The following is a 21,208-nucleotide window of genomic DNA, read 5'->3' as shown; positions in this document are numbered from 1 at the left end:
GCACTGTTAGTTGAGGATTTCCAAAATGCCAGAAGGTGCACTAACAGCTGTAGATACTTGAGTCAACAATGTAATATCAGTTGATTTTGTTCTAGACAATACACATATACATAATTGCACAGAGTACATGTTATGGAGGCACTTGGCACATTTCAAAATATAACCTTTTGTTATTGCACTAAGTGCCTGAAGCGGCACAGAATTTTCACAATAATATTTCTGCCCCCAATTATTTTTTAAATTCTGAAAGTTTGGGGATCAGGTATTCTTCAAGAGTCACAATAAAAAATGTAATTCTCATAATACTTGGATAAATTACTAAGCAATCTAACCTCTGCATTGCTCTACTTCTTAAATGCACTTCAGTGAATGAAACTGAATGTCCCTATTCAGGAAACATGCTCATTGCATCGGTGGAGTTATACCACATATATGCATGTTGTTAATTTAAAGTTTAGATAAGAAAGCAATCTCTAATTTATTTATGGTATAAAAAGAAAAGGAGAGAGAACTAGTCACAGATATTGTACCTAAAGAACTTCAATGTCTAAAGGGAAATTTAACTCTGATCCTTTAAGAGTAATCCTGTAAGTTATTAAATGAATCTATATAGTGTTAGTTATAAATTTAGAAACCTAAGTTTCCCATCTCATATTATTTGAGGGTATAATCACTCCAGTCTCTCAGAGAATATGCAGAACATACATCTCTGGTAGATCCATCATCACCTGAATTGATTGGATTAGAGTGTACCGAAAGTTTAAGAGGCTACCTTTAAAGTACTAGCAAATGGAGTGATCAGTTAGTGAGTTCAATTTTCCAGATTCCAGGTAGGATGCAAAAACACCTTGGTCTGTGGCAGGCTGTGCCCCTAGTGAATACAATAGGAAAGCAAACTGAAAGCATCCTGAAGAATACAGAAAGCTAGAACCAGGTCAGAAAATCAAAAGTAAGAACACGGAACAGTCGTTCCAGTGACTACATAGAAATCAGTCAGGAGAAATACCTAAAGAGTCAGGATTCAGGCTCACATTTCATGTGATGCTGGAGATGAAAAAAAAAAAAAAAAAAAAGACAGCACTTAAATTTCTTCCACTTTAAAAATTATGTTTGTTTGGTATTTCCTCCTTTACCAATTCTGGCTTACATTTTTATTTTTAGAGGTTAGTTCACCTTACCCTTTAAGAAGTTATGATCTATAATATCACAGTCAAGAACACTCTTTCTGTAAACTCCAACAAAAATGGATTACTAGAGGAGTCTAACTTGTTTTAAAATAATGTCATAAATAATGTATTATCAACCTTGTAAAGTCTTGCACATATGTATACATATTTGAGAGGAACCTGCATTTGTATAATTTCATAGATGTATAGCATCACAAACGTATTAAAAATATTATATATATGCCAATATAATTGTATTAAACATGTATTTTTATTTGATGGCAAAAGTTGGTTCATAAGCTGGGAGAAATAATTTTCTCCATAATGTTCATTAGTTTATATGTTCATGGCATAATATTCTAATTCATTTTCTAAATGCATTGTATTTAAGCTTATGTCTAAGAATTTTTTTTGAATCTAATTTAAGAAGTTTTCATAATTCACTATTTGAAAACATATCATTTTTTTCTTCCTTGCAGAAACTTCTGTACTTTTTCTCTCAAGGTCATACAGCCCTGAATCTGATAGCAACAGAGCTTCAGCAATAACAGCAGATACCATCTTAGATTAATGTGAGTGAATGTTTTTTCATAATTTTTATAGTTTCTCTTCTTTGCACCCATTTCGTCAGGGAACAATGTTGGGTTCAATGCTGGGTGCCCTAGAGGTGCCCTAGAGTTATTTTAACGAATTCAATTTGCTTTGCTTTTCATGTAAGCACGGTTTTTCTTCTTAGATATTTTTTGGAGGTAATACGAGAAACTATTTCTTACATAAAATATTTTTAAAAGTTTACTCTTTATATAAGCCTTCATTATAGAATCATAGAATTAAAAAACCAGAGACTATAGAGATCGTCTATTCTACTTTTTCTCAAGGATAATAGACAGAGGTTTTTGCCTTACCACCACTCATTTCTATTTTTTCTTTTCATGAATGCAGTGATTCTCACCTGCTTTGCCCACTTTTCCTATTTCTTCTTTAAGTCAGTAGTGGGGAATTTAACTAGTTTACTTTTTTGTAGTATATTTTGAATTATGAAACACTAAAGTGGTTTTAAGTCCTCATTTCACATAAAGAGACTACATTGCAGAACAGCTTAGCTATTTAACGAAAGAGCACACAAACACCTAGTAGCAGAAGAAGGTCCTGAATGGCTCAGAAATGCAGGGCTATTTCCCCCTGTGAATTCTAACCTAGGAAGTCTACACATGAAGCCAGAGCTTTGACTCCTTTCCTACTGCACATAACTGTCTGGAGACGGAGTCTTAGCCTGTCGCCCAGGCTGGAGTGCAGTGGTGCGATCTCAGCTCACTGCAACCTCTGCCACCTGGGTTCAAGTGATTCCCCTGCCTCAGCCTCTGCCTCCTGAGTAGCTGGGATTACAGGTGCCTGCCACCACACTTGGCTAATTTTTTTGTATTTTTAGTAGATATGGGGTTTCACCATCTTAGCCAGGTTGGTCTTGAACGCCTCACCTTGTGATCCACCCATTTCAGCCTCCCAAAGTTCTGGGGTTACAGGCGTGAGCCACCGCGCCCGGCCAGAGCATTTTTCATATGCTTATTGGCCATGTGTATGTCTTATTGTGAAAAAATGTTTATGTCCTTTGTCCACTTTTTAAATAGGGATACTTTTTGTTCTTGTTGTTTGTAGATTCTGGATATTAGTTCTTTGTAAGATGCATCGTGTGCAGATACTTTCTCCCATTCTCTAGGCTTTCTGTTCACTGTGTTGATTATTTCTTCTGCTGTGCAGAAGCTTGTTTGATAAAGTCCTATTTGTCTATTTTTGTTATTGTCGCATTTGCTTTTGACGTCTTAGTCTTGAATTTTTGCCTAGACCAATATCTAGAAGAACTTTTTCTGTTTTCTTCTAGTATTTTTATGGTTTTAGGTCTTACATTTACGTCTTTAATCCATCTTCAGATTTTTGCATATGGTGAGAGATAGGAATCTAGTTTCAGCTGCCTATTTAAAGAACTATGATGTAGCTGAGATTTTTTCAGTGTACTTGAAAGCTAGCAAGTTAGCCTGACACCAGTACATGGATGTTGATAGAAGAGCCAAGATTCTTGGGTCAGATACAAAGGTCCTTATTCAGAAATTACAATAGCCTCAGCCACAGTCATACAGAGTAATGTCAAGAGGGCCAGGTGAGACATGCACATGTAATGTGATGCATTATAGGAGAGGGACCTGAAACTTAGAGAAACCCACTTTTATAATAGGCAGTAAATATGCCTTCTTTGTTCTGGAGGAAGTCACTAATACTACATGTCAAGCTCAGAAAAGTTTGCTCTTTGCTATGGAGAGAAATACTGTATCTTTCAAGGCAGTTAAACAAACGTTCTTGAAAACATTTAATAAGGATTTTTTTAAAAATGGCAATGAGCAATCAGTGTCACAGCTCTCAAGACGTACAGAAACATAAGAGACCCAGGGATCATTGTCTCCCACCCACGCCTTTCTACACAATGACAATGTCTTAATTGGAAGATCAAAAAAATAGCATGACAGTTTAAATTGGAACATGCCAATTTTGTCAGTATAAACTGTCTATTGTTACAGGATCAACCAGTATGTATTATTGTTTTAAGGAATACATTCATGGATGCACTTAGAACATTTTTTTCTGCCACGTTTGTTTGTTCATTTGTTTTCATCTTGTGTTCTATTGCTCCAGTTTAAGTCAAACTTGTAATATAAGGTTTCTTAACTTCCTCATAGGACTGAGAAAAAGATTCTGAGTTTTACTAAGAATTACCTGACTCACAGCTTAGCTATTACACAGAGTAGATAGGAACATGTGGCAATTTGTTGGGGTGATCAGACCCAACACCAGGTTGTGGGGTTGACACAAAGTTCAGTGGAGTCAAAGGATTGAGAAAAAGACAGTTTGAGAGAGAAATGTGGAACACCAGAGGGCCATCGCTATTGTGGAGGCTGCGAAGGCCCCGAGTTCTGGGAGCCCACAGTATTTATTGGTAATCCAACAAAGAAACAGATGGTGAGAATGTGGAGGTCAAAAGGGCAGATTGCATTAAGCACATGATTTACAGCTGTGATTGTTTAGCATTTATATGGAACATGTTCTGCTACTTGAGATAATGGGAATAGGAGCCTAGGAGCAAGGAGCCAGCAAGTCTAGACACATTCCAGAGGACATTATGCAATCCCTGCCTCAGTTTCCCTCCCAACACTCAGCTTTTTCCCAACATGCCCCCCCTTCTCTTTTTTGTAAAAGAAGGTATCATTATTACTATCATTACTACTAGCTATCATTATTACTAGCATAAAAGGTAGCCTTTTAATTGAGCAAGGCGATTGCAGGCTGTGCAGCCCTTAATTGCAGGCTGGTGATCCAGCTTCATTTTTCTTAGCCCTTATTCAAACTGGAGTCACTCTGGTTTGAATGCTTCCCACATATCTCCCCTTTCCCTTTTACAAGAGGACCCTTAATCCTAGGGGTTGCAGAAGGATGAAGGTCCGTCTTCTGTAACTCCTTCCTGCTGAATAGGGGCGGTGATATTCCTGCCTATTAGGGTCTCTTGTATTCAGGGTAGAGAGGTGCTGAGTCAGAAAGCATTGGTGCATTAAGCATTGTGACTCCAGTTGGTCCTGGTTCCATCTTCGCATGCACATTCAACTGGCTCATGGCTCGTACTGGGGGAATCCAGTCCATGGTTGTGATCCATGGGTCCCTCCAGTCTCCTGTTACATGGTTGTACACATCTTGAGGACATCCGCACGGTTCATTCATCTCATGTAAAAACACAAGCATACTCTCACCCCCATGTTAGTAAATCTACTGAAACAGAAGCAAAAACTTCTGTGGCTGTAGCTGGGAGGCATGCCATTGCTGAAGCATTTGTTAACTCCGTTTCTGCCTCTTTCGTTAATTACCATGAGGTAAAACTTTCCACTGATAATGAGAAACAGGCCTTTTTTGATTAACAGAAGGCATAGAGAAAGCAAATTGAGGCTTTTCAAACCTTCAATTCTCACTGTACATGTGGGTCCACTAGATGCTGTGGCTTATGATAGATCTTGAGATGTTTGGTGGCCACCTACATAGGCATCTGATTGTCACCTGGACAGACACAAGCAAATCCTCTTCCCCATAAAATTATCTTTAGGCAGGGATCAGAGGAAGTAGACTCAGAGGTAAGGAGAATTTTGGGGCCTAATGGCTTCCTGATGTTTGATAGGTGTTCCCTTGGAAGTTAGGAATTCCCTTTCTCTCCATATTGCTGTGTGGGCATGGAGGACTAGGTAAGCATACTTAGAGTCTGTATATATATTTACCCCTTTTCCTTCTCTTAATTCTGGTATATAAGACCCCTGCTTTTCCTAGGATGTCTCTCCCTACCAAAGGAGTGGGGCTTTCAGGAATAATTAGAAAGGCATATGAAAAGAGTAAAGTTCCCCAGTCACAACTTAGTGGCTGGGAGAAGTATCTAGTGACTGCCTGTCCTAGGACGCCTCTAATAGTGACAGATCTGGAGGACAGTTGTCCGGGACTGGAGAGTAAGACCGAGAAGGGCAGCGCCCGTGTCCAGGAGACAGAACCTCCTGGCTCTCAGTGGTCAAGCATACCTGGGGAGGCTGATGGCATGGGCTGGCACTTGGCCCAGGCACCCTCAAGTCCTGCTGCTGGATCATCTGGTTAGTGGCTTCTGACTCAGAGGACCTTCGTCCCCTGGGGCAATGGGCCTTCCAGTGATTCCCTTGACATAAGGGGCATGGACAAGGGGGCAGCTTATTTCTATTCAGAATCTTTTTTAAAGTGTCCTTGTAGACTGCACTGGAAGCAAGCCCTACTAGGCATTCGATTTTTCCTAGCCTTTCCCTTTTACAGAGCCTCCAAAGTCTGCTTGCCTGAGGGTCATGACTAAAGCAGTGGCTTTTTTTTTTTTAATCCCATTGGTCCCGTTCTGCCTGCTCCTTATCTCTATTTAAAAAAAAAAAAAAAAAAAAAAGTTTGCCAAGTTCAATAGGGTTTCTAAGTTTTGCTCCGGGCCTAACACAGACTTTTGAAGTTTTTTCTAATGTCTGCAGCTGACTGAGGGATAAATTTATCATTTAAGATTAGTTGGCCTTCGTTAGAGTTAGGTGACAGAGAGGTATGCTTCCTCAACTCCTCCCTTTGTCTCTCCAGAAAGGCGGTAGGATTTTCTTCCTTTCTCTGTGTTATAGTGGTTTCTTCCTAGTTTTCCTTAGTCCTTCTAACACGCAAGTTAGCAAACGTCTGCGGCACCAATCTCCACATTCTGATTCTGCGTCCCACTACACTGGGAACTTGCCTGCTGGCCTGTGGGGAATTGTTCTCTTTCCTCTGTTGTCATCTTTATCATTGACCTGACTGAGATACCAGAGATCGCCAAACTCTCAGGCTGCAGTTATGGCGGCACTTCTCTCATTTGAAGTTAGTGTCTGATGTAGCAGTAACATTATATCTATGTCAAATCAAAGTATTGTCCTAACCCTTGTAAAACATCAACAGAGCCATCAGGGTTATCTGAGAATTTACCTAGGTCTATTTTGTTTCAGGTCTGAGAGGGAAAAAGGTTCATACACTCTGACTGGGCCGAATTCTCCAGAATACATCTTAGGGGAGTTTTTGCCTTGGGGGGAACGTTTCCCATCTGAAAAGAACACAGGGTTGCCAGCACCCCTAGTCATTTTCCGAAGCCGATGAGCATTAGTCCTAGAGCGTCCTCTACGATCCTAATGCTTATTCTCTTCCAGGGTGCGTAACCACCCATAGACTTCTGCTTATCGGATTAGTTATGCTCACCGATGTAGCAGTCCTGCACCTGTTTTCCCGCGTTTCTTGACCACAAAGAAAGGGGTCTGGGCTGCTGGATTCTAGTGGTCCTTTACCAGCATGCCCACCATTGCCTTTGCGCTCAGAGGTGAGTTCTAGAGCTGGGCTGGGTTCCTGAGTATTTCATAACAACCCAGCTGCCCCATCAAGATGCATTCCCATAAACAACAGTTCTTATGCAAGTTCATTTCAGAGAGGGTGTAGGTAACCTTTTGAGTCAGGATTGAGAGAGTTTGATTCTGTGAGTATTTTAAGGCTTGGCTGAGTGCAAACAGCTCGCACGTTTGAGCAGATTATTAGGCAATTTTCCTAACTCTGCTTCTATAAGAGTTTCCCTATCAATTACTGAACACCCATTGTTTGTTTCTCTTTTCTCAATCACCCGGGAGGAACCGTCTATCATCCTGTCCTGAAGGGAGTTCCTCCTAGGTCTGGTCGGACTTTTGTGTGGTAATTAAGGTTTAAATCCCCTGTTAGGAAACCTGCTAGGTTAAGGGAATTTTCAGTGGTTAATGTTAAATCACCTTTTTCTAACAGAATAGCCCCATACTTTAAGATTGGGTTAGTAAGCTACTTTTTTTTTTTTTTTTTTTTAAACTTAGGATAGCTCTGAACTGGTGAGGTGTGCTCACAATGAGGTTTCCTCTAAAGTTTATTTTTTCTACTTTCTTCTGCTGGCAAAGCAGTTGCTGCTACAGATTGAATGCATTTGGGCTATCCATGGGTTATCAGGTTAAGGATTTTTGATAGGAAGGCTACTGGTTGTCAGTGGTCTCAGTGCTTTCAGGCTACTCCCTTGTTTATGCTGACAACAAGGTAGTATTGAAGTATTGTAGGGTCATGGAGAAGACCTTCAATTATCAATTATAGGTTTTAAATTTACCCTGGCTTTTAAAGGAATAGGGTACACTTTTTTCTTTGTGTATCTCTTTCTCCTTTTGTAGATGGATTTTGGAAACACAGTGGAACGACATTTGCTGTCCTCCATGCTGGATTATAGTTACGGGAAATTGCCATGCTTCAAGGTATCCCCCGGCTCTAGCCTTTTGAATAGAATTTTTTATAGCACCACCAATTGCTCCAGGTTTTAACATTGCAACTACAGTAGAAGTTTTGTAGCTAATTCATCTTCTTGCCCATTAAGGGGAGAGAGGAGGTGGCCTTTTACTTAATGCGGCAGTTGGAGCCGGCGGGCTAGTAAAACATACTTTTTTCAGTTTCCCTTTCTTTTAATTTCCTGTTCCTCACATTCAGAATCTGAGGTTAGTTTTTTACACTCGTCCTCCTCTTCATCTGAATCTGCCTCATCTGTTTGAAAAGGCTCAAGAGCTGCTTTTATTAGCACCTACATTGACCAAACAGACTGGAATTTTTGCTCCATGTTTAATGTGTTTTTTTTTTAATTTCTGCCAATTCTCTCCCATTCATCTAACTCCATAGTTCCTTGTTCCAGAAACCATGGACAAAACTGCTTTACTGCACCTAAGAGTGATAAATTCTGAGTACTAAGTTTCACTCCCTGTCTTCATAATAAATGCCTTAAGAACTTTAAATAAGCAGAATGTCTGCTTTCACTTTGTCCTATTTTCACCCTGGTTCTTCTGAGCACTCAGGTTTTCCCACCAAGCTTCTTTTAGACATCCTCCATGTTCATATGCTCTGGCGTTCCTTCATCGGGGTCTTTGTTGCCCCACGTTGGGTGCCAGGAATATTGGGGTGATCAGACCCAACACTAGGTCATAGGGTTGACGAAGTCCGGGGGAGTAAAAGGATTGAGAAAGACAGTTTGAGAGAGAAATGTGGGACAGCAGAGGGCCATCGCTTTTGTGGAGACTGCGAAGGCCCCGGGCTCTGGGAGCCCACAGTATTTATTGGTAATCCAATAAAGAAACAGATGGTGAGAATGTGGAGGTCAAAAGGGCACGTTGCGTTAAGCACATGATTTACAGCTGTGATGGCTTAGTATTTATATGGAACATGTTCTGCTACTTGAGATAATGGGAATAGGAGTCTAGGAGCCTAGAAGCAAGGAGCCAGCAAGCCTAGACACATTCCAGAGGACATTATGCAAGCCCTGCCTCAGTTTCCCTCCCAACACTCAGCTTTTTCCCAACAGCAATTGCACTAAGAGTTAGCACTAGAATGAGACAAATAAAGCAAGAAGGAAATGTGCAACCAAACCAGGGAAAAACACAGTGTAAGTGAAATATCACAAATTGTATACTTCCTATCAGTTTTTACTATAATAACTTAAAGACTGTCGTCGTATTTTTATCTGTGTAGTTTTGTAAACATACCTATTCTATAATATTAGATACAGAATAATCAGGTACAATCTATCTTGCCTATTTTGTTTTATATATTGTTCATTTTTAGTTTTTATATCTTCTTTATAGATACAAGTATTAAGAGAGAAGGGAATACATTATTTTGCTCTAAGTACTGTAGAAGTGTGCCTGGTAGAAGAAGCAATTGTGAATGTTAGTCGAATATGCAAATAAATAAGGAAAATATTATGACTTTTGTGCTTCAGAGATTATGGTATTGTGTCAAGGTATAATGTTTCCAAGAACCTATATTTAAACAGCAAACAATAAACATAGTAACAATATAAACATATAAACAATATAAACATAGTATATTTTACTATATTTAAAATATAGTAAACTATATTTAAATAGCATCCTTTAAATGTTTTTCTGACATAATAAGCAAACATAAAAAAACATGTTTCAAGATTACACAAGGTAGACATATAAATGAAATTCAAATATTATAACAATCCTTAATAAAATGGCAAAAAATTATGCTATTATTATGACACTTGTATACTTTCAGACATAAGAAAACATACTTGACTTAATTTTCTTTTAAGTGCATACTTGTGAAATAAAGCTAAATATGTTAAGCTAGAAATATCATTAAAGTAAATCATTAAAATACATTTTATTAGCCTCTTTTAAAGACACTGTATGTTTCAAAGGACTTAGTGATATTTGGTGTTGCTTAGCAACATGAGCTTTGGAGCAATACCGACCTGGGTTCAGATTCAAGTCCTGCAATATTCATGTAACTTTGGACAAAATATTGAACCTTAAATAGCTTCGATACAATTTTCTATAAAATAAAGATAATGTATAACTTTCTGAATAATATGAGACTGTACACAAAAAATGTTTAGCATTTTGCTTATTTCATCACTATTGTTATTATTACTATTATTAATAGCAAAAGCTTTGATATGAGTTTGTTAACATCTTATTTTATATGAAGAGTTCAAAAAGTTTTCCTGTGTTATCTGCCCTATCTGGAAAATGATACTTGGAATCTGGGGCTATGCACTGTGTAAAAATTGACCTTATGAAGAGTGTGCATCATGTTTCTCCAAGTATTTGTTTATTCATTATTTTAACAAATAGCTTGAGCAATATCTGTATGTGAAAAGCTTGAAGTTATGAAAAATGCAATGAATTGAGGAAACAATAAAGAGTAGTAGCCTTAGCAAAGAAAGGCAAGTTAATGAGTCTTGTAGTGTCTAAGATTCAGGAGCTTGCCATGTGTTGAAAATCTTGAATGTCAATAAGGATAAAATACAGAGGTGCAGTAATGAGAACATTATGAGTGAGATCATATTAATCATGTATAACAAAATCATATTAGTAGAGTGAATATGTGAGAAAAGTAGAGATGTGATATCAAAGCAGAGATACCAAGTTAAGGAAATCATCTCCTGTACTTTTTATTTATTAGATTATAAGATTTCTTCCTTTTTTATCACTTTGGATTTATTTTTTCCCTATTTAAAATTGATACATAATAGCTGTACTCATTTATGTGGTACTTGTGATAATTTGATACAAGCATACAATGTGTAATGATCAAATCAGGGTAGTTGGCATATCCATAACCTCAGACATTTATCCCTTGTTTGTGTTGGAAACATTCTAAATGTTCTATTTTACCCATTTAAAAATATACAATACATTGTTGTTCACTATGGTCACCCTACTATGCTATCAAACATTAGAACTTATTCCTTCTCTCTAACTGTATGTTTTTACCCATTAACCAACCTCTTTTCACCCCCCCTCACCCTTCCCAGCCTTTGGTAATTATCATTCTACTTTGTCCTTCATGGGATCAACTTTTTAGCTCCCATATATTAGCGTGAGCACATGTGATATTTGTTTTTCTGTGCCTGGCTTATTTCACTAAACATAATGCTCTCCAGTTCCATCCCTGTTGCCGCAAATGCCAGTATTTCATTATTTTCTTATGGTGGAACAGTATTTCACTGTGTATATATACCACATTTTCTTTATTCATTCATCCATTGATGAACACTTAGATTACTTCCAAAGCTTAGCTATTGTAAACAGTGCTGCAACAAATATGAGAGTGCAGACATCTCTTTGATATACTAATTTCCTTTCTTTGGGGTATATTTCCAGCAGTGCGATTGCTGGATCATGTGGTATTTCTAATTCTGAACCTCCATACTGTTTTCCATAGAGGTTGTACTAATTTACATTCCTACCAACAATATGCAAGCATTCTCCTTTCTCTGCATCCTCATTAGCATCTGTTATTTTTTGTCTTTTTGATAATAACCATTTTAACTGTGATGAAATTTTATATATATATGTGTGTGTGTGTGTGTGTGTGTATATATATATATATACACACACATATATATATTTTTTGAGATGGAGTCTCACTTTGCCACCCAGGCTGGAGTGCAATGGTGCTATCTCAGCTCACTTCAACCTCTGCCTCCCAGGTTCAAGCGATTCTTCTGCTTTAGCCTCCAGCATTGCTGGGATTACAGGTACCCACCATCTTGGCCGGCTAATTTTTATATTTTTAGTAGAGACGGGGTTTCACCATGTTACCCAGACTGGTCTTGAACTCCTGACCTCAGGTGATCCACGTGACTTAGACTCCCAAAATGCTGGGATTACAGGTGTGAGCCACCATGCCCAGCCTGAAATGATATTTCATTTTGGTTTCGATTTGCATTTCCCTGATGATTAGTAATGTTGAGCATTTTTTCATATACCTGTTGGTCATTTGTATGTCTTCTTTAGGGAAATGTCAGATCTTTTGCCCATTTTTTAATAATTAGATTATTTGTGTTTATTGCTATTGTTTGAGTTATTTATTCTGGTTATTAATCCATTACCACTTTTATTCAAGATAGTACTGGAGATACTTAGCCAGAGCAATTAGACAAGAAAAAAAAAATTAAGTACATGCAAGTTGGAAAGAAAGAAATCAAATTGTCCTTGTTTGCAGACAACCTGATCTTATATTTAGAAAAAACTAAAAACCCTTTCCAAAAAAATTCCTTTTAGAACAGATAAATGAATTCAGTAAAGTTGCAGGATAAAAATTAACATACAAAAATCAGTAGCATTTTTATATGCCAACAGTGAACAACCTGAAAAAAAAATCCAGAAGGCAGTTTCCTTTACAATAGCTAAAAATTAAATCCCTAGGAAAAACAATAACCAAAGAAATGAAAGATAGAATTAAATTATAAAACATTGGTGAAAGAAACTGAAGAGGATAATGAAAAATAGAAAAGATATCTAATATTCATGGATTAGGGGAAGGATTAATGCTGTTAAAATGTTCATAGTATCTAAAGTGATCTAGATTCAATGCAATCTCTATCAAATGACATTCTTCACAGAAATAGCAAAATTAATCCTAAATTTCCTATACGACCACAAGAAAACCCCAAATAGCAATCCTGAGCAAAAAGAATAAAGCTGGAGGTATCACATTACCTGACTTCAAAACATACTACTAACCTATAGTAATCAAACCAGCATGATACTGGTATGAAAAGAGACACGCAGACCAATGGAACAAAATAGAGAACCTGGAAATAAATTTATGGCTTTAAAGCCAACTCATTTTCAAGAAAGGCACCAGGAACTTACACTGGGGAAAGGAATATCTCTTCAATTAAAAAGCTAGTAAAACTGGATATCCATGTGCAAAAAAAGAAATGAAACTAAACCTCTGTCTCTCACAATAAACAAAATTAAATTGAAATGGATTAAAGCCTTAAATGTAAGACCCTAAAACTATAAAAGTGTTATAAGAAAACACTGGGGAAATGCTTCACAGCATTGATATGGACAAAGATTTCTTGACAAGGACCTCAAAAGCACAGGCAACCAAAGCAAAAATTGATGATTGGGATTACGTCAAACTAAAAAGCTTCTGAACAGCAAAGGAAACAATTAACAAAGTGATACATCTAACATAATGGAAACACATTTGCAAGCCATCTTCTATACTTATGTAAATCCCCAGTTGTATCATATCCATCTTTCTGAGAATAGAAAATACTTACTTAGAGTTTTTAAAGATCTGGATCTAGTGAAAAGTAAATTATCACTCTAAACAGTCATATATTTGTATATCTCAGGAAAACTTTTTTGAAAGAAAATTGGTACACACAATTATTTATTATTATTATTATTATTTTTTTTTTTTTGAGGTGGAGTCTCACTCTGTCACCCAGGCTGGAGTGGAGTGGTATGATCTTGGCTCACTTCAACCTCTGCCTCCCGGGCTTAAGTGATTCTCCTGCCTCAGCCTCCTCAGTAGCTGGGACTACAGGGATGCACTACTACATCCTGCTAATTTTTGTATTTTTAGCAGAGACACGGTTTCACCATGTTGACCAGGCTGGTCTCGAACTCCTGACCTCAGGTGATCCATCTGCCTCAGCTTCCCAATGTGCTGGAATTAGAGGTGTGATCCACCACGCCCCATCTGAAATGTTAAAATGTAACTTCATTAGCTCTGTATTTGAGGGTTAGACAATTGCTAATACTTATTGTGCATAGTAGTTTTCTTTTTCCATTTTTTTTTTTTTTTTTTTTGAGACGGAGTCTTGCTCTGTCACCCAAGCTGGAGTTCAGTGGAGCAATCTTGGCTCACTGCAACCTCCGCCTCCCAGGTTCAAGCGATTGCCCTGCCTCAGCCTCCCAAGTAGCTGGGATTACAGGCACCTGCCACCACACCCGGCTAATTTTTTGTATTTTTAGTAGAGATGGGGTTTCACCCTATTAGACAGGATGGTCTCAATCTCCTAACCTTGTGATCCACCTGCCTCGGCCTCCCAAGGTGCTGGGATTACAGGCATAAGCCACTTCACGGGGCCTTTTTTTTTTTTTTTTTGAGACAAAGTCTTCCTCTTTTGTCCATGCTGAACTGCAGTGGCTAGATCATAGCTCATTACAGCCTTGAACTCCTGGACTCAAGTGATCCGCCTGAGTCCTCCAAGCAGCTGAGACTACAGGCATGCACCACTACACCCAGCAAATTGTTTTTTGTTTTTTGTAGAGATGGGATCTCACTTTGTTGCCCAGGCTAGTCTCAAACTCTGGGCTCAAGCAATCCTGCTGCCTTGGCCTCCCGCAGTGCTGAGATTACAGTCGTGAGCCATTGCTCCTGGCTCCTATTTTTCAAAACGGAAAAACCAAAAAGACCATTAGAAATTTCCTTTCAGAACATGTGAAAATACTCTTGACTCTTACAAATGGTAATCAGAATAAGTTATCCATCAAAGGAAGTTACTATGGTGAGCAAATTCCCCTCTTTGCCAGAGTTCTAAAGGAGTCTCAGAGGGGGAACTTCATGAGAAGATACTTGAAGAGTCTTTGTGTCTAGATTCAAGTAGTTTAAAGTAGATTATTTAAAGCTGAAGATTGATTGGAATCAGACAAAATTTAAAAGATATTAGTTTAGGAATTGTGGACATAAGGTTAATGTCTTAAAGTGAGTCTTTATTGGTAAACTGTGGTTTGACTAGCAAGCTACTTGCTCCTGTGAACAAATGGTTTGATCTGTATTAATAGTTTGGAAGTTTCTACCCTTTTCCAAAAAAAAACAGTGAAATTATTATTTTATACATTATCTTCCTGGTCAATGATTTCTTAGAATAATGATATATTCCTGTTGACCTATGTGGTCTTTTTTTCTCAGTCTTGTTAATTAAAATATGTACATGAAGGTGGTCTTTGTTCTTTGAGTCCATTCTTTTCATACTCATAAGTCTGTTCCCAGTCTTTTGTAATTTAAGGGCTCTAATAGAAAAAAGAACTTTAAATAATTTGAATGTGAAGCAATAAGAAGGGTAAGCCTATAGTTAGTATGAAGTAAGAAGACCATTAATTTATAATGAATGCTTGGATACATTCAGCAGTTTTATTAGTAGCAGACTAATAAAAAATATTTTTACACACACAATGTAGTAGCACTTGTGAAAGTTCTCTGTCACTACAGCTGTTAATTATATTCTGCAACAAGACATAGTATTTCTTTTAGATAAAATGATAAAATTATTTGATTATAACCAACAATTATTTGGTAATAATCTTATGTTGTTAAAATACAAACTACTTGCAATTTGGAAACAAATCCAGGAATTTAATTAGAAGTTGGAAGCCTTTGAGGGATATAAAAGGTTTACTGTTGCTAGAATATTGAACGAAAATGCAGGGATGTTTGAGATTTTATAATTTCAGGAGCAGGTTGGTGATAGAAATAGTTTCACTTAAAGCTGATTTTGTTTTTCAATTTGTTTCCTCTTCCTGTATTGCTACTATCTGTACACATGCAAATCACCCTATAATCAAAAAGAATTCCCTTCCATGTACTTCTTGTTGTAGATCACAGAGAAATGACACATAGCCCTTGCCTATCATTCACATACTTCAAGGTCCAAAGCTGTTTCTGCATTTCTTCTATTATAAGTGATGCAGTTGGACCCTGTAGTCCACAAAATTTGCTGGGAAATTACATGATGAAAGTACCACATTGCTGTCATAGTGTAAAGTTTATTATCTTAATGCATTCTGCTTACTCAATCTTATTAAACAACAAGAATTGGCTGTACTCAAAAAAGCTTTCTAATAGTCTAATGACAAACGTTTACCTCTTCTCTTCATATCTCAAACTTATAACACCTCCCCCTAGTTCCACACATGAAACTATTTCCACATCTAGAAACAGTTAATGTGTCCACGAAGTTGTGTATGTGTGGTCTGATATGTTAAAATTTGCTTCTTCACTCTTACCACACTTTCTTTTTTTAATATTTTTTCTTGCTTCCACTAGTGTAACAGCCCTCCCTGTGCTTTGAAAGGAAGTTAAATTCTTCAAAATATGATACTACCTTTTAGAATATAATTTGCAAACTATATACTTACATACAGATACTCACGGTGAAATAAATTACAGATTGTGGTTTTAAACATCTCAGACTAGGCAGCAAGTGCATCAGATCGTCACTCTGGTTCTGTTATTTAGACAGAGACAATAGCAGAGTTCTCACCAGGAGGATAAGAGCAGCTTCTACAGACACATGAATGCTAAGGAGGCAGCAACATTCTTTTGAGTTTAAATGTATTTTTCATCTCTGATATACAGCAGTCTGGAAATCCCGTGACACTTTAATTATAATAATTATTATATGAAAATAGGGTTAGAGAATTGTGTGTTTGGCTAAGATGCTGGAATACAAGAGTGGACCTTTTGATTTTTAAAAAAATACCCTTTGGCTGCTTGTTCTAGATAATTTGTATTTACATTTTGGTAGTTCTCTTCATTCCTGTTGAATGTGGCTAAAAGTATACGAGTCTTTAAAAACGAGAGTAGATCACCTAGTTTCCCAAAAGGCTAAAAACAAATTAGGGAAAGAGCGCTTGCTGAGAGGGTGTAAAGGCTAATCCAGTTCTTCTTTCTGTTCCTCTTGAACTTTGAGCAAAACTAGAGGACCAAGATTAGCTTTTTCTCTACCTGAGTGAAGTTAACAACGCAAAGACAAATTTGAATTACTCTTTGTAATCAACTCATATGATTACTGTGAACAGGAGAAATAATAAATACCAGGCAAGACAAGATCATAGTAACTGGAGGGCTTTTCACCTCCCCTACTTTTTAAGATCTTCGAGTCAAGCGTGACTCTTGAGAGACTGAAATGAAAAATGAAAGAGAGAGTGAAAGAGAAGGAGAAGGTCACTGGCCTCAATTTCTTTAATTAATTTGCTTACCATGAAAACGAATTAAGTGGAAATGACTGACAAATCTTATTTGTGAATGCTTTCGATCTTGTTCATATATTTTTGTTTTGTTCTAGTTTATTTGCCCCTTAATGTCATGATTTCATGTGATTACTAATTGAATATCTGCGCACTAAAACCTTACATCATAGAATCTTAAGATTACCAGGTTGCTGCTGTTGCTTGCTACTGTATATTTGGTGAGGATGATTTTTAAAAAAATAAACACATTGGTCTATTAACACCTACTAATAGTTAGACTAAATATACATATTTGGGTTTATTAAAGGCATTTTAAATTTCTTCTTCTTTGAAAATACCCAGATTTATGGGAAGCATTCATTTGGGACATGGATTGCATAAAAATATTTAACCAACTGAGTATCTTGATAGAAATGATTTCATAGTGCTTAAATGTATTTGGTAAGTCTAGCTACCTTAAAATATAAGAAGTATCTGTAAGTAAAGTAATGCATCTAAATATTTACAAAAAAATTATTAGCCAACACCTTAGTAGCAGTTATTTAGCACTACTAAAATATTAAGTCTTGGTAAAAACTCTAAATAACCTGAATGATCTGTTGAATTATGTAAAAATATAAAATGATAAGAAACATAGATATAATTAATTTTTAATGTCACTTCTTTAAATGTCTACATTTTTTTCTAATGTTTTATCCAAGCATCTCTCATTATCTGAGAAAAAGAATATTGTGCCTCTATCATGTTAATTTATTCTATCAGTCATCCATTTGAAATTGTGAAAGAAGTCAGCATAAAGGAAGGCAAATTCTGGCTTCTTTTCTTTCATGCTTCATGGACCCTGAAACTGTCCCGTCGTTGGTCATTCATTTCCCATGCCTCAGATCCTGCTTTTTAAGAGATGAATGAACTCATACTGACATAATTTATTCTCTCTGAGTCTCTATGTAAAACCATGTACTCTCAAGTCAAAAAAAGTACAGAACAACATTTTGCACTAATAATCACAACAGTAATATTATTTTTATTTTTAAGGAATTTATTAGAGGAAAAATGTCTGCATTAAAATATATATCCTTAGAAATTCTAGAATATCCTGATCTTTAAATTAACTCTGAAACATACATTCCAACACAACTTTTTTACAAAGGTGGCAAATTTAAACTCAAAAAGTGTATTGTTATAAATAAAACCTACAATTTTATGTTGAAGGCTCAGGGTTCAATATGCAAATGCACAACTTTAGGTCCCCAAAGATTATGCAACTTCTGCTAATCTGACACCAAGGTAGCCTAGACTTAAATTTGAGGTTGCTAATAAGTAGGAGGTGACAAGGGATAAGATTTATTAAATCCTTCAGTTTCAGTTCCCCCATTATAAGATTCTTTGATACGGTGATTTTTAACTATTGTACAATGCACATTTAGGAGATAAATTCTATTCCTTCACATATCCATCATTAGACAAATGCCAAGGTTGATAGAAGGCCAGTATTTAAAACAGAGCAAAATAAAACAACACCAAGTTTTTGTTAGGTCATCAATGGATTAGGCAAAGAGAACACAAATTACAATTGTCAATCTTATAAGCATTTCTTTATAAGTCACCTTCATTCATTTGAATTTCTAGGTAAATCAAATTTTATCTCTTAGCTTTATTCTTTTTAGAAACATATGTGTATGTAGTAGGGCAAGTTCTTTTTTCCAAAAAATAGTTTGAAAATATATTGTCTTCCCAATTGAATGTATTTTTTTTGCTAGTTGTACTTTGCAAAATAATTTGTCTATGACCTTTTCCTTCCATGATGTGCACTTTTTATTTTCTGACAATACTTTAACAAAATCTTCAATATCTTACACAAATGGATTAACATGGACAGTAGGATAAGATAAAATAACATATCATAAAATGTTTATATCAGGTACTCCCTAAAGCACACATACACACATATAAACATGTACATACACAAATACATACAGATTCAAATGAGAATATACAACTTGCCACATTGGCTATGAATTTTTTCCAGTAATACCTCCAAAACCCAAAGATATCTGGACCATGATGTCATAATCTCTAAATAAATTTGCCAAAATTGACAAATGGGACCTAAGTAAACTAAAGAGCTTCTTCACAGCAAAAGAAACCACCATCAGAGTGAACAGGCAACCTACAGAATGGGAGAAAATTTTTGCAACCTACTCATCTGACAAAGGGCTAATATCCAGAATCTACAATGAACTCAAACAAATTTACAAGAAAAAAGCAAACAACCCCATCAAAAAGTGGGCGAAGGATATGAACAGACACTTCTCAAAAGAAGACATTTATGCAGCCAAAAGACACATGAAAAAATGCTCATCGTCACTGGCCATCAGAGAAATGCAAATCAAAACCACAATGAGATACCATCTCACACCAGTTAGAATGGCAATCATTAAAAAGTCAGGAAACAACAGGTGCTGGAGAGGATGTGGAGAAATAGGAACACTTTTACATTGTTGGTGGGACTGTAAACTAGTTCAACCATTGTGGAAGTCAGTGTGGCGATTCCTCAGGGATCTAGAACTAGAAAGACCATTTGACCCAGCCATCCCATTACTGGGTATATACCCAAAGGATTATAAATCATGCTGCTATAAAGACACATGCACACGTATGTTTATTGCGGCACTATTCACAATAGCAAAGACTTGGAACCAACCCAAATGTCCAACAACAATAGACTGGATTAAGAAAATGTGGCACATATACACCATGGAATACTATGCAGCCGTAAAAAATGATGAGTTCGTGTCCTTTGTAGGGACATGGATGAAGCTGGAAACCATCATTCTCAGCAAACTATCTCAAGGACAAAAAACCAAACACCACATGTTCTCACTCATAGGTGGGAATTGAACAATGAGAACACATGGACACAGGAAGGGGAACATCACACACCAGGGCCTGTTGTGGGGTGCGGGGAGGGGGGAGGGATAGCATTAGGAGATATACCTAATGCTAAATGACCAGTTAATGGGTGCAGCACACTGACGTGGCACATGTATACATATGTAACAAACCTGTACGTTGTGCACATGTACCCTAAAACTTAAAGTATAATAATAATAAAATAAATAATAAATAATTTTAAATAACCATTTAAATAACAATTCTATCTTAAATATTTAAATATTTTAACTGTTTAAAAAGTTACAACATAAAACATTTCTATTCTTTCCTAAAAATACTAATTTCACAACTGATATTCCAAATGATAATGCATACAAAATAACTGTTAGAGTATTAAGTTTAATGCACAAGAAGAATATTTTGATTTTACCTCCTCAGAAGTATGGACAGGATCAGGGACAAGGTGTCTGTGTAATATACATTTGCAAAATATTTCTTTGTATACTAATTTTCCAAATACTCTTAAAGATTTTATTATGTGCATTAGGGATTTTGTATGTATGTATATATGTATACACACCCCATTTTCTACCTATATCTCTTCAAGGACACAAACTTAACATTAATATCATGGGCATTTTAACATTCTATATTCAGGTTCCCTTTTCTATGAATCCTGTCATGAGCTGAACTACCTAATTTTTTCTTATATTCTAACTATAATTCATTACACTCTTGTGATTTCTTTATAACACTTTTTTTTCTTGATTTGCAGGAATCTCTTCAAAAGTGGACCATCAATCACTGAACATGTGCATGAAGAAATGACCTTCATGTCAATTTTTTCTTCTACATAATTTTCCTCTCTTTGGACAAATTCTTCAAGGTAGTGGTATTTTCTCCAGCTTCTTGTTTCAAGTTTTTGCTATGAAATTATATTTGGAGATAGCAGGATACTATATATGTATTTATACTTCTTCATATATATGTAATATGTGTGCATTATATATATATATAAAATATGTATATATTTATATAAGCCTGAGCCATTAACTATTTAGCTTCTTATTTTTTTCTTATTTGTACCTTTAGGTACAAATAAGCAAACAAAAGAATAAAGAATATATTATGTAGTAATAAGAAATATTATTATATAATATAATAAAATATTTCTTATAGTAAGAAAATATTCATGTGTGTATTTCCTTTTGAATAATCTTGCTATTTTGAATACCTAATCATATGATCTGG

The 21,208-nt window shown here is 36.3% G+C and overlaps 1 long non-coding RNA gene across 1 annotated transcript in view; it reads left to right on the top strand.

The window, feature by feature from the left end:
* Positions 1-20,846, top strand: part of LOC129526429 (uncharacterized) — a 78,714-nt gene extending 57,868 nt beyond the window's left edge. The window contains exons 6-7 of the long non-coding RNA XR_010130469.1: positions 1,646-1,738; positions 20,733-20,846. This is a non-coding gene — a long non-coding RNA (uncharacterized lncRNA). The remainder of the gene's footprint in view (positions 1-1,645; positions 1,739-20,732) is intronic.
* The last annotated feature ends 362 nt before the right edge of the window (positions 20,847-21,208 follow it).

This window comes from Gorilla gorilla, chromosome 14, assembly GCF_029281585.2.
Source record: "Gorilla gorilla gorilla isolate KB3781 chromosome 14, NHGRI_mGorGor1-v2.1_pri, whole genome shotgun sequence".
NCBI classification, from domain to species: Eukaryota; Metazoa; Chordata; class Mammalia; order Primates; family Hominidae; genus Gorilla; species Gorilla gorilla.
Note: the sequence above shows the minus strand (reverse complement) of the source record. Positions and strands in the feature narration are given on the sequence as shown.